This window comes from Chiloscyllium plagiosum, unplaced genomic scaffold, assembly GCF_037043375.1.
Source record: "Chiloscyllium plagiosum isolate Xiang-an unplaced genomic scaffold, Cpla_swu_hap1 HiC_scaffold_8, whole genome shotgun sequence".
Lineage (NCBI taxonomy): Eukaryota > Metazoa > Chordata > Chondrichthyes > Orectolobiformes > Hemiscylliidae > Chiloscyllium > Chiloscyllium plagiosum.
Genome location: NW_028270146.1, coordinates 31,271,626 through 31,285,734, shown reverse-complemented (window position 1 = coordinate 31,285,734; position 14,109 = coordinate 31,271,626).

Sequence of the window (14,109 nt, the reverse complement as noted above, 5' to 3'; positions counted from 1 at the left end):
ATACAGATGAGGAAGGACACCACTTCGACTGGGACAATACATTCATCCTCGGACAAGCCAAACAAAGACACGCATGAGAATTCCTAGAAGCATGGTATTCCAACCAGAACTCCATCAACAAAGACATCAAATTAGACCCCAACTACGACCTCCTGAGAAAAGGAACAGGAAGTGACTTCACCACAGGAAATAACATCACCACAGGAAATGACATCACCAACTTAAATAAACCCAAACATATAAATAGAAAGCAGGAATTTTCAGCATTGCTTCGCCTGAGGCCCACTGAAGATGTTACCTAGTAAGGTAACGAAACATCTGGAAATGAACCTTCCAGCTCAGCGAGCAAACCTACATCCAAAATATTATTTTCTTCTCAGATGAGAACTTCTATCTCAATGGTAAATTGAGGTAAATTCCTAACTTGATAAGATTTCCAATGCTATATGGTGCTTCTAGGTAGATTTGCCCTGCTCCCAACTGTTTATGAATGTTCATGGGATGTGGGCATCACTGGCTAGACCAGCAATTATTGCTTCCTCCTACTTGTCCTTGAAATGCTGATGGTGAGCTTTTTCCTTGAAACAGTGCAATCCGTGGTTTCCAAGTACACCCACAGAACTGTTGGGAAGAGAATTCCTGATATTTATACACTGACAGTGAAGGAATGGTGATATAGTTCCAGAACAGGATGATGTGTGGCTTGTATGGGAAATTGCAGGTGGTGCTGTATACATGCATCTGGGAATGAATGTTGGATGGATAGGATGCTGATCAAGTGGGCTGCTTTGTCCTACATAATGTTGAGACTCTTCAATGTTGTTGGAGCAGTTAACAGCTTTCTTTTCTTTATAAGTTACTGTTTCCTCCTAAGCACAATAACTCATTGCTGGGTGTTGGGAAGAGTGGCGGGGTTTGTGGTCCATGAGTCTGTATTCTAACATTACTTTGCACAATGGAGTGAGGCCCGTAAAGTACACATTATCATTTTGTTCCAGTATACTTCATTCAAGGTACTTGAGGGCTTGCACAGTCAAGAATGTATTGCTGGGAAAGCACAGCAGGTCAGGCAACATCAGAGGAGCAGGAGAATCAACGTTTCAAGCATAAGCCCTCCATTAGGCTTATGCCCGAAATGTTGATTCTTCTGATGCTTGGATGCTCCCTGACCTGCTGTGCTTTCCCAGCAACACACTCTTGTCTCTGATCTCCAGCATCTGCAGTCCTCACTTTCTCCGGTTTGCACAGTCCGTCAGACTAGAAGAGACTCTGCGAGATTAAATCACGTTGAAAAGTTGAACATAAGTTTATAACCTGCCTTCAGGTAAAAGGTTTTGATCTGCTTGATTGGACGCAGAAGCTCTCACAATTGCTGAGGCAAACTCTTTGTTTTGCACTTGATCATTTATTAATAAATGACAGCATAGAGAAAAGCGATTGATTGCGGTCCGTGGTTATTCAGTCATTTAAGGCAGAGTCACTGCACCCCCTAATTAAATTCAGATCATTTTTCATAGCTTGTAAAAGAAAACAAAAAGCTTGCCAGTTTCTTTTTCTTCCTGTTAAAAATCCATAATCATCAGTTTAGAATTTAATTGTTCAAAGTTTAGTCATGAGAAACAGTGGTGGCAGTTAATGTGACCTTTGCCAATCAAACAGTGTTGAAATCCAAGTCATTAGCAGGATTATACTATTTAAAATGTAACACTTACACTCGCACCAAAGTAAAATACAAAGTTAATTATAATTGTGAATAAGCTGAAAGCTCATTCATCATCGTGGTCGAGTTTGGTTTGCATCTGTCAATCAAATCCTGCTCTTATTACCATTTTATAATATGTAACAGAGGGTAGTGAATGACTCAAGGGCTCACTATACATTCCATAACCTTGCTCTAACCTCCCAGCTATTGAGCAATGCGATGTTGGGATACCTTGAAGACAGAGGATCAAAAATTCCCTGGGCCGCAAGTCCAATAGTTGCCTTGGTGTCACATCTGTTGACACCTTCCACTGAGCCCACTGGAGTTTGTGGGTCCTCCTGAAAGGTCTTGTAATTAGACCTGGTAGCTAGGCAGCCAGAGGCAATGAAATTTCCTGTCGTAAGGAGTAATTGGGTGGAACTGCATAGTTGCATTCAAGCAGATATGTATAATTATAATAAGTACATTAGTGAGAAAGAAGTGCAGGGCACTGATAGGATGAGATGAAGGATGGTAGGAAGAGGCTTGTGTGGAATATAAAAGTCAGAATAAACAAGTTGGGGCAAGTGGCCTATTTCTGTTTCATAGATTCTGTGAAACTCTAAATGCAATAATACTGAGGCTGGTATTCCATCACCATCTCACTCTTTATTTACACATACACAGACATAGACTATAGTAATGCCTCATGCAGAGTCAGATACTGGAGTATTGGTATCTTTGATGCTCAATCTTTTCAAGTAAGCGAGATTAACAGCCCCAGATAGGGAATTCATATTATATGTGATCCAGCTGACTGGTCTCCTTACAGGCACTACACTAAGTGCCTTTTACAGTTGTTTACACATGTTTCCTGAAGAACCATCTACTGGGCTAATTCTGATGGGTGAAGTGACTTGCCCATGTCTCTCTTTTAAATAAGATCCAAAAAAATACTCTAGTCCAGCATCCTGTGAAAGTTTGCAAGTATTAAGAAAGAACTGTTTAGATTTACCATTGTTTGGGTATACTGATCTCTGTACCCACAGTCAATTAATGCAAATCTTTTGCACTGAGAATTGGAATGTGTAAATCTGTATCATTGTGTAATATTGGTATCTTGAAAGGCATCAAGATCTTATAAGTTCATATCATAAATTCTAAAGCTGCAAGAGAGTATATCCACAAAGTGAACTCAAAGCAAAAACTAAATCCTCCCTGCAAACTCTTGACTGATCTTTTAAGTATTCAAATTTGAAATATGAAGTCATTAAAAATGTAGAATAAATTGAGGTATATAAATTATGTTTTGGTCTGGAGCAGAACAATAAGAAAGTATATTATTGTTGCTTCCATTATTTGTCTCAAAATAGGTCTGGTTTTCTGGTTCAACAAAGCAGAAAGCTGAAAGTATAATGAACAAATTAAGATAATGGTTAAGTTGGTGAGTCCTCAGTGATATATGTATTCCAGTCTCAGAAACAACACTCATTAAAATTTCTTTGAAATGAACAAGCTAAAATTACAACACATGAAGTTCACTCCAGTCTAGAAATTTAACGAGAGACTGAAAAAAGTGTCCAATTTCTATTTTTTGAATTGAAGCTTTGTTCTTTATTGAAACTGAATGACAAATATGAATCACTGAAATCATTCTACTTGATTTTACAGGCAGCATGTGGTTCTGTAACTGATATCCAATCACGTTAATAAAAATAAAATTCCATATAATTTCACCTAAGTAGCTCTATTAGACACAGTGCTCTGCCTGTACATGTGTCATCAACACGCAACACCTGAAATATCAAATAGTTCTATCCATCTGACAGAGCAGTACATCAGGTTAGCAGAGGAGCCACTAGTTCACAGGTAGCTTGTACAAAAAAATACCAAACAGTGAAAGAATTAATGAAAGAAAGGACCCAGAAGGAAAATTAGAACAAAAAAAGAAACAAGTATAAGACTCTTCTTTTGGAAGTAAAACAAAACCAAGAGTATGTAGCAGCAAATGTTGCTATGTTTTAGAAAGTATAAAGGCTGTAATGGTTCACAGACATTTATTTCTAAATTACACAGATGGACCAATAACTCAAGGCACCATAGAGAGTGGAAATACAGCAGCTGTTGTATTGTTGCCTCCAATGGTTTAAATGAGTAGGAGGAATGAAATATACCAACCAGAGAGCTTTAAGCCAAGAGGTCCTAAATTACCCATTTGTTACTTTTGCCTGATTGCAGAACTCTCAATATGCTTGATCCACTCTGTCATGCTGTCAAAGTGGAGGAAGATGATCTGCCTCTCCAAAATGTCTCAAACGCTGCAATTTGTGCTTTCCAAAATTAAACAAGGTGTAATAATGCAATCGTACTGAATGACACGAAATTCTGCTACAGCATGATCGAATAGGACTTCATTTTCCTGAAAATTTTCTTGACGGAACAAGATGATAGCAGATTACAGATTAACTATGGAGAACTATGTGATCAAATCATGAGATGGTTAAAACAAATGACAGGTTCTTTAAAAGGATACAGTCAGTTCAGGAGTACAGAGACAACACATTGGGATATACTAATTACAATGGTTTTAAAGATAGATGAGACTTGTTTTTTTTAGTGTTTGCTTTTTCCCTTTAATTATCAAGACAACAAATGATGTTTACCTATTAGAACTGCAAATACATTTTAAATCCAGGTTTTGGGATGTAAACAAACTTTATTCAATCTCTGCAATGGATGTCAGAAAGGTGTACCTCCAAAGTAATGCAATCTATCCGACAAAAATAATTTTTTTGAAAATAAAATTGTTAGAATATTTCCAAAATTAACTGGAAATCATTTCAAAATTTTTGCAAGGCTCATTCACAGCAGGCAAGAGATTGCTCTGTTCAGTAATGTAGTAAATTGTTTTTAAACACTTCCTCTATTCATCATTAGACTGTGCATTCATTCTTTCTGACTTGTAAACCCAGTAACCTTCAGTAAGCCTTTTGAAAAATTGCACCAGGTGACACATAGAACATGAGAACATAAGAAATAGGAGCAAGAAAAGGCCATTCATTCCTTCCCTGCATCTGCATTCAATAAAATTATAGCTGATCTTCCACCTCAGCTACATCCATTTCTGCTCTATTCCCAAATTATCTGACTTCCTTAGTACAGTCATTTCCCCAGATCTGGCATGGGGGATGGGGAAGTGCTGGTTTATTGAATTTACCAGTTGCATGAGAACTACTCATAGCAGTTGGAAGAACTTCATTGTCGCGACCACAGGATAAAGGAACATTTTAAAATGTGAGGCCAGGGCCAGTATACTGAGCTCTGATAGATGATTCTATCCTTATTGATAAGGTAGCTTTAATATGGAATCTGATCCATTATTCTCTTCCACTGGTTTAGTCTTCATTATCTGGATCCATAACATTCAGAATTCCTCTTTTGATGCTTGGATGTCAGTTGCAAAAAAAAAACTCCAGAGACTTGACATTCAGATAAAGGAAACTCCATTGTATTTGAAAATCTAGTGATCTCTGTCTTGAACATACAGAACACCTGAGCATCTTCCATTCTCTTGAGTGGAGAATGCTAAAGATTCACAATCTTTTGAAGAAAGGTGTTTCTTTTCATCTCTGTCTTAAGTAGTCAACATCTACTTTGAGTCTATGAACCTTTAGTCAGGTACCATAATCCCAGTTTACAGTAATACTGGGCAAGTCAGTTCCTAGAGTGAAAGTTAGCTTGATAAGCCATAAGTTTTTTTTCCCTTTGTTTAACCTAGAAGTCAGTCAAGAGGCTCCCAATGCACTTTTGACAAAAGAACATCAACATTTATTGCACACAAAAGAAATTAAACACCTCTATTTCTCCTGCATAAGAACTATTTGAAGCAGTCCTTTTACAAATATCAGAGATACCGTTTCAAACTTTTAACCCTTAAAGATAGCTTTATTTATTTACTTCCTTATTCTTCTGCCTTTTATATTCTATGTTTTGTTTTATTTTTCTGTGTTTTAAGGTGTCACTGGAGAGTGGCCATGCTATGAAACACATTTCACTGTATTTTGTAATAAAATACATGTGACAATTAATAAATTAAATCAAAGATATCTTACAGATACTCAGACCTTAAGGAGGATTACTCTGTTTCCTCTGTAAATAACATAAGTATACAAGAATATGGAACAGCAGTAGGTAATTCAACCCCTCAAGACTGCATCATCATTTAGTACAACCATGGCTCGTCCCATCTCAGCCTCAACTCTACTTTCCTGCCCATTCTTCATAATCCTTTAACCTATCACCATTTTAAAAATCTGTCGAACTCCTCCTTAAGTTCATTTAGTGTCCTATCATCCACCGTACTCTAGTGTAGTGAATGCCACAAATTTATGATCCTTTGAAAGAAGTAATATCCTCCTCATCTCTGTTTTGAATCTGCCACCCCTTACCCTAATATGATGACTTCTCACTCTTGATTGCCCCACAAGGGAAAACTTCTGCTCCACGACTACCTTGTCAAGGCCCTTTTAGCATCTTATATCCCTCAATTAGATCTCCTCTCATTCTTCTAAAGCTGAGTGAGTACAAGCCGAACCATCTGCATCTCTCTTCATAAGACAAGCCCTTCATCTCTGGAATTAATCTAAGGAACCTTCACAGAATTGCCTCCAGTACAATTACATCCTTCTGCAAGTAAATGGACCAAGTCTGTATGCAGTACTCTATATGTGGTTACACCAATACTAATACAATGGTAATAATACTTTGCTGCTGTTTGCTCCATTCTTTGAGTGTTAAATTCCAAAATTACATTTGCCTTCCTTAATACTTGCTGTATCTGCATACTAACTTTCTGTAATTTATGCATGAGCACACTCAGATGCTACTGCATCAAAGCATGTTGAAGTTTCTCTCCATTTAGATAAAAAAAGTTCCTATTTTATTCCTCTGACCAAAATTGAAAACCTCACACTTATCGATGTTAAACCCAAATTAATCCATGTTAATCTGCCAATTCACCTGACTTATCCATATCCAAAAATTTCTTATTTATTCCACGCACCTTACTTTCCAATTTATTTTATTGTTATCTGCAAATGTATATATTCGATTCTGCATCTATAAGAGTCCGGAAGGTTGTGCTGCCTGCCTGGTGTTGGGATCCAGAATCTCTCATCTGAGCTGCAGATGAATTTGGAGTGGGAGGGTAAAGATCCAATGGTTGTGGTCCATGTATGTACATAGATAAAACTAGGGCAGAGGTTCTGCTAAGGGGGTATGTACAGCTAAGAGTTAAATCAAAAAGCAGAATCAAAAAGATAATAATCTCTGGATTACTACCTGAACCACAAGCTAATTGGCACAGGGTCAATAAGATTAAGCATGTAAATGCATGGTTCAAAGATTGGTGTGGGAGAAATTGGTTTGAATTCATGGGACATTGGTACCAGTACTGGGGAACAAGGGATCTGTTCTGATGGGATGGTGTTCATCTGAACTGTGCTGGGACCAGAGTCCTCACAATTGCATTCGCCTGTAGACAGGGCTTTAAACTAAATGGGGGTGGGGGTGCAGGGAGGGCTCAGTTATAGGGGAAATTAGAAAACCTGAATTGAAGGAGGAGGTCAGAGTGCAGAACTCAGGTGAGGAGATTAAAATCCCCAGCGCAGACACAAATAGGACAGAGTGTATGGAAAGGGTTAGCAATCATACTTCATGTGCACTGGACAATGAATGACAATGCAAAGAGGGATGATTAATACAGGCCTGAAGGTGTTATATCTGAATAAGGTAAATGAGCTTGTGGCACAGATCGAAATTGGTAGCTATGATTTAGTGGGCATCATGGAGACGTGGCTGCAAGGGGATCAGGATTGAAAGCTGAATATTCAAGGGTAGACATCCTATCGAAAATATAGACAGATGGGCAGAAGGGATGGGGTTACCTTATTCATAAGAAATGAAATGGTAAAAAACAAAGTCGGGTCAGATGGTATAGAATCTGTGTAGGTAGAACAGAGGAACCTCAGGGGTTAAAAAAAAGGCTGGACTTACGTGCAGGCTTTGAGCATAAGGTACACAAGGATAAAGAATAGATGTGTAGGGAATGCGAAGTTACAGTGATCCTGGGGTATTTCAATATGCAGGTGGGCTAGGAAAATCAGGTTGGTAGTAGATTGCAAGAAAAGGAATTTGTGGAATGTCTACGAGATAGCTTTTTTGGCGCAGCTTGTGATGGAGCCCACGAGGGAACAGGCAATTCTGGATTTAGTGTGGTGCAATGAGGCAGACTTGATAAAGGAACTTAATGTGAAGGAACCCTTAGGAGACAGTGATCATAATATGATTGAATTTACTCTGTAATCTGAGAGGGAGAAGATAGAATCAGAGGTAATGGTTACTTAGATTACTTACAGTGTGGAAACAGGCCCTTCGGCCCAACAAGTCCACACCGACCCTGCAAAAAGTAACCCACCCAGACCCATTCCCCTCATTTACCCCCTCACCTAACACTACGCGCAATTTAGCATGGCCAATTCACCTGACCTGCACATCTTTGGACTGTGGGAAGAAACTGGAGCACCCGGAGGAAACCCACGCAGACACGGGGAGAATGTGCAAACTCCACACAGTCAGTCGCCTGAGGCGGGAATTGAACCCGGGTCTCTGGCGCTGTGAGGCAGCAGTGCTAACCACTGTGCCACCGTGCTGTCCACAGCTGAATAAAGGCAACCACAGAGGCATGAGGAAGGAGCTGGGTAGGATCAACTGGGAGAGGAGCCCAGCAGGAAAGACAGTTGGACAACAATGGCAGGAATTTCTGGGAATAATTCAGGAGACACAGCAGAGCTTCATCCCGAGGAAAAAGAAGCATGGTATAGGAAGGATGAGGCAACCTGGCTGACCAGGAGAATCAGAGATAGCATAAAAGCAAATGAGAAAACACATAATGTGGTGAAGGGCAGTGGAAAACCAAAGGTTTGGGAAGCTCATAAAGACCAACAGATGGAAACAAAAACAAACAAGGAGGGAGAAGATTAAATATGAGAATAAGCTGGCTTATACTATAAAGGAAGATTGTAAGAGTTTCTTTATATATATAAAGGGAAAAAGAGAGGCAAAAGTAGACATTGAGCTGCTGGAAAGATAGTAGTGGGGAACAAGGAAATGATTGAGGAACTGAACAATTACTGCATGTCAGTCTTCACAGTGGAAGACATGAGTAATATCCCAAAACTTCAACCGAGTGAGGGGACAGAGGTGAGTATGTTGGCCATCACCAAGGAAAAGTGCTAGGAAAACTGAATAGCCTGAAGGTGGATCAATCACCTGGACCAGATGGACTACACCAGAGTTCTTAGGGATATAACTAAAGAGATAATGGAGGCGTTAGTGATGATCTTTCAGAAATCGCTAGAATCAGGGAAAATCATTAACATGACACCCCTGTGGTTGGTATGGTGGCTCAGTAGTTAGCACTGCTGCCTCACAGCGTCAGGAAACTGGGTTCAATTCCCAGCTCGAGCAACTACCTGTGTGGAGTTTGCATATTCTCCCTGTGTCTGGGTGGATTTCCTCGAGGTGCTCCAGTTTCCTCTCACAATCCAACAATGTGCAGGTCAGGTGATTTGGCCAAGCTAAATTACCCATAGTGTTAGGTGCATTAATCAAGGGTAAATATGGGGTAAGGGAAGGGGTCTGGATGGGATAGTTTTCGAATGGTCAGGGTGGACTTTTTGGGCAGAAGGGCCTGTTTCCATAATGTCGGGAATCTAATCTGTTTAAAAAGGAAGTAAGGCAAAAGACGGAAAATTACTGACTGATTACCTTAACCTTCGTTGTGGGTAAGATCTTGGAATTTACTGTGTAGGATGAGATTTCTGAATAGTTGGAAGTGTGTGGTAAAATAGGGCAAAGTCAGCATGGGTTCATCAAGGGGTCAGATCTTTGAGGAAATGATGAGCAGATTAGACCAAGGTGAGCCAATGAATGTTATCGACCTGGACTTCAGGCCTTTGACAAGGTGTCATGCAGGAGGCTACTGAGTAAGATAAGGGCGCATGGTGTCAGAGGCAAGATGCTAGCATGGTTAGAAGCTTGGCTGTCTGGCAGAAGGCAGAGAGTGGGGATAAAAGGGTCCTTCTCAGGATGGCAGTTGGTGACAAGTGGTGATCTACAAGGATCAGTATTGGGACCACAATTTTTTACTTTATACATTAACAATCCAGATGAAGGAACTGAGGGCATTCTAGCTAGGTTTGCTGTTGTTACAAAGATAGATAAAGGGGCAGGTAACATTGTGGAGGTGGGGACACTGCAAAAAGGTTAGGAGAGTAGGCAAAGAAGTGACAGATGGAGTACAATGTGGGAAAGTGTGAGGTCATGCACTTTGATAGGAAAAATAGAGGCATGGACTATTTTCTATATGGGCAAAAAATTCAGAACTCTGAAGTGCAAAGAGAATTCTAGTCCAGAATTCTCTCAAAGTAAATCTGCAGATTGAGTCAGTAGTTAGGAAGGCAAATGCAATGATGGCATTTATTTTGGGAGGACTTGAATGTAAAAGCAGGGCTGTACTTCTGAAGCTCTACAAAACTCTGGTCAGACCCCATTTAGAGTATTGTGTGCAGTTTTGGGTTCCATATCTCAGGAAGGATGTACTGGCCCTGGTGCATATTCAGATGAGGTTCATGAGAGTGGTCCCAGGAATGAAAAGCCGAACATATGGGAAATATTTGAGGAATCTATGGTTGATAGAGTTTAGAAGAATGAGAAGGCATCTAACTGAAACATCCAGAATACAGAATGGCCTGGACAAAGTAGATGTTGGGAAGATGTTTCTATTGGTAGGAGAGACTATGACCCAAGGGCATAGCCTTAGAGTAAAGGGAAGACCTCTTAGAATGGAGATAAAGAGAAACTTCTTCAACCAGAGAGAGGTGAATTTGTGAAATTCACTGCCACAGAAGGCTGTGGAGGCCAGGTCATTGAGTATATTTAAGGCTGAGATGGATAGGTTCTTGAATATCAAGGGGATGAAGGGTAATGGGGAGAAAGTGATAGAGTGGGGTGGAGAAACGCATCAGCCATGATTGAATGATGGAGCAAACTCAATGGGCTGAATAGCTTAATTTCTGCTTCTATGTCTTATGGTCTTAAGACCATAATTATAGAAGCAGAATTAGGCCATTTGGCCCATCAATTATGCTCTGCTATTTGATTTTAACTGCCACATTTCTCAATCCAGTCTCCTGTCTTCTCTTCATAACCCATGATCCCATTACCAATAAAGCACCTATCCATCTCTGTCTTAAAACACATGGCCTCTGCAGCAAACAGTTCCACAAATTCACTAACCTCTAGTTGAAGAAATTACTCCTCATCTCAGGTCGAAAGGATCATTCCTTCACTCTGAGGTTGTGCTATTGGATCTTGGTCTCTGTTACTAGTGGAAACATATTTTCCATATTCACTCTATCAGGCCTGTCAGTATTCTGCTTCAGTCCAATCCCCCTGTGTCCTTCTGAACTCCATTGGGCATGCACCCAGAGTCCTCAACTGCTCCTCATAGCGATAGGCCCTTCATCCCAAGGATCATTCATGTAAACCTCTTCTGGACACCTTCCAACACCAGTACATTCTCCCTTAGACACACAGTCCAAAACTGCTTACAACATTTGAAATGTAGTTGGACCAGTACCTCAGCAGTACATCTCTGCACTGGTATTCTAGTCCTCTCAAAATGAATGCTAACATTGCACGGGTCTTTCTAACTGCCACCTGAACCTGGTATGCTAAACTGAAGAGAAACCTGACTAGGACTCCTAAGTCTCTTTGTCTTTCGGATTTCTGAAGCCTTTCTCCATTCCAACCTCTATTCTTCATATCAAAGTGCATAACTTCATATCTTCCCACATTGTATTCCATTTGCCACTTCCTTATCCACTCTCTTAGCCTGTCCAAGTCCTTCTGCAGCTTCCCCACTTCCACAATACTACCTGTCCTTTAGCTATCTTTGTTGTCAACCACAAGCATGACAACAAGGCCTTCAGTTACTTCATCCAAATCGTTAATATATAATGTGAATAGTTGTGGTTCCAACACTGATCTTTGCAGAACTCCAGCGGTCAACCTGAAAAAGGCCCTTTAATCCTTACTCTCTGCCTTCTTCCAGCCAGCCAATCCTCTACCCATGCCAATACCATGCCCTGAACTCCATGGGTTATTTTATTAAGCAGTCTCCTGTGTCACACCTTGTCAAAGGCCTTCTGTAAATCTGAGTCAATTATGTCCACTGTTCTCCTTTCTCTAACTTGCTTGTTGCCTCCTCAAATAATTCTAGCAAGTTTATCAGGCATAACTCTAAATTCTTACCTATGACCAGGCTAGCCAAGGTAAAATATCTTGTCTTCTGCCTCTCTGTAAGGAGTGTTACATTAGCCATTTTACATTCCTCTGGGACCCTGCCTGACTCTAGTAACTCCTGAAAAATCACCACCAATGCCTCTACAATCTCCTCAGCTTTTTTGATCATAACTTTGGAGTGTAGCCCATCTGATCCAGATGATTTATGCACCTTTCAGTTTCCCCAGCACCTTCTCCTTAGTGTGATGGCCACGACCCTCACCTCTGTCCCCAGTGTCTTGAAGTTCTGGTATGCTGTTTGTGAAAACTAATGCAATATACCTGTTCAGTTCCTCCGTCATTTCTTTGTTCCCCAATGCTACTTTTCCAGTCTCATTTTCCAGTGGCCCAATGTGTGCTCTTGCCTCTCTTAACTTTTAGATATCTAAAAATTCTCTTACAATCTTCTTTTATATTACCAACTAGTTTACTCTCATTTTTCATTTCCCTCTCCTTTTTTTTTAGCAAAGCTCTGCTGGCTTTTAAATACTTACCAATCCTTTCACTTCTTACTAATCTTCACCACATTGCAAGCTTTGTTTTTAGGTTTTACACTGTCCCTGACTTCCCTTGTCAGCCTTGGTTGCCTCATTCTCCACTTAGTATGTTCCTTCTTCCTTGGAATGAATTTCTGCTGCACCTCCTGAATAACCCTAGAAACTCCTGCCATTGGTGGTCCACTGTCATCCCTACTCAGTTCTCCTTCCAATCAACCTTGGCCAACATCTCTTTCATGTCGTTGTAGTTACATTTACTCAATTTTAATATTGTTATGTCAGATTCAATCTTCTCCGTCTCAAACTGTGGGGTGAGTTCTATCATATTGTGGTCACCAGCCCCTATGTGTTCCTTCACATTAAGCTCGCTAATCGTCTTCCTCATTACACATCACCAAATCCAGAATTGCCTATTGTCTAGTGGGCTCTACCACAAACTACTCCAAAAAAAACCATTACATAGATATTGCACAAAATCCTTTTTTGAGATCCACTGCCAGGCTAATTTTCCCAGTTCACTTACATATCAATGTCTCCTACAATTATAATGTGAGTGACTTTCTTACATGCTTTCTATCTACTGATTTATTTTTATTCCCACATCCTAACTCCTGCTTGGAGGTCTGTACACAACTCCCTTCAGGGTCTTTTTGTCCTTTGCAGTTCCTCAACTCTACCCATAGAGATTCAATGCGTTCTGGCCCTATATCATTTCTTGCTATCAATTCAATTTCATTTCTTACTAACAATGCAACCTTTTGTTCATCTGCCTGACTTTATGAAATGACATGTGTATCCTTGGATAGTTAGCTTCCAGCCCTGATTTGCATCCACTTCTCTATGATATGCACAGCAACATACTTTCCAATTTCAATCTGCACTGTGAGCTCATTTATCATCATAAGATCGGAAGTGGAGATGTTTGTTGATGATTGCACAATGTTCAACATCATTCCCAATTTCTCAGATACTGATGCAATCCATATCTGAATGCAGCAACATCAGGACACTATCATGTTTCAGCTCTAGCTAGAGAGAATTGTAACATCAAAGTGTTGTCCTTGAAATTCAATAGCATTACCATCACTGAATGTTAACATTTTGACCTGAAACTGAACTGGATTAGCCATGTAAGTACAACAAGAGCCGATGAGAACCCAGGAAACTTGAACCAGCAACTCACCTCCTGCCATAATGAAGTCACCAGCATTTGGAACAAAGCGTAGGGAGAGATAGAGTCATAGAAATGTACAGCATGGAAACAGACCGTTCAGTCCAACTCGTCCATGCCAACCAGATATCCCACTAATCTAGTCCCATTTGCCAACATTTGGCCCATATCCCTCTAAACTCTTCCTATCCAGGCGCCTTTTAAATTTTACAATTGTACCAGCCACTACCACTTCCTCTGGTAGCTTATTCCATACACACACCATTCTCTGCATGAAAAAGTTGTCCCTTAGGTGTCTTTTATATCTTCCCCCTCTCACCCTAAACCAATGCCCTCTAGTTGTGGACTCCCGCACC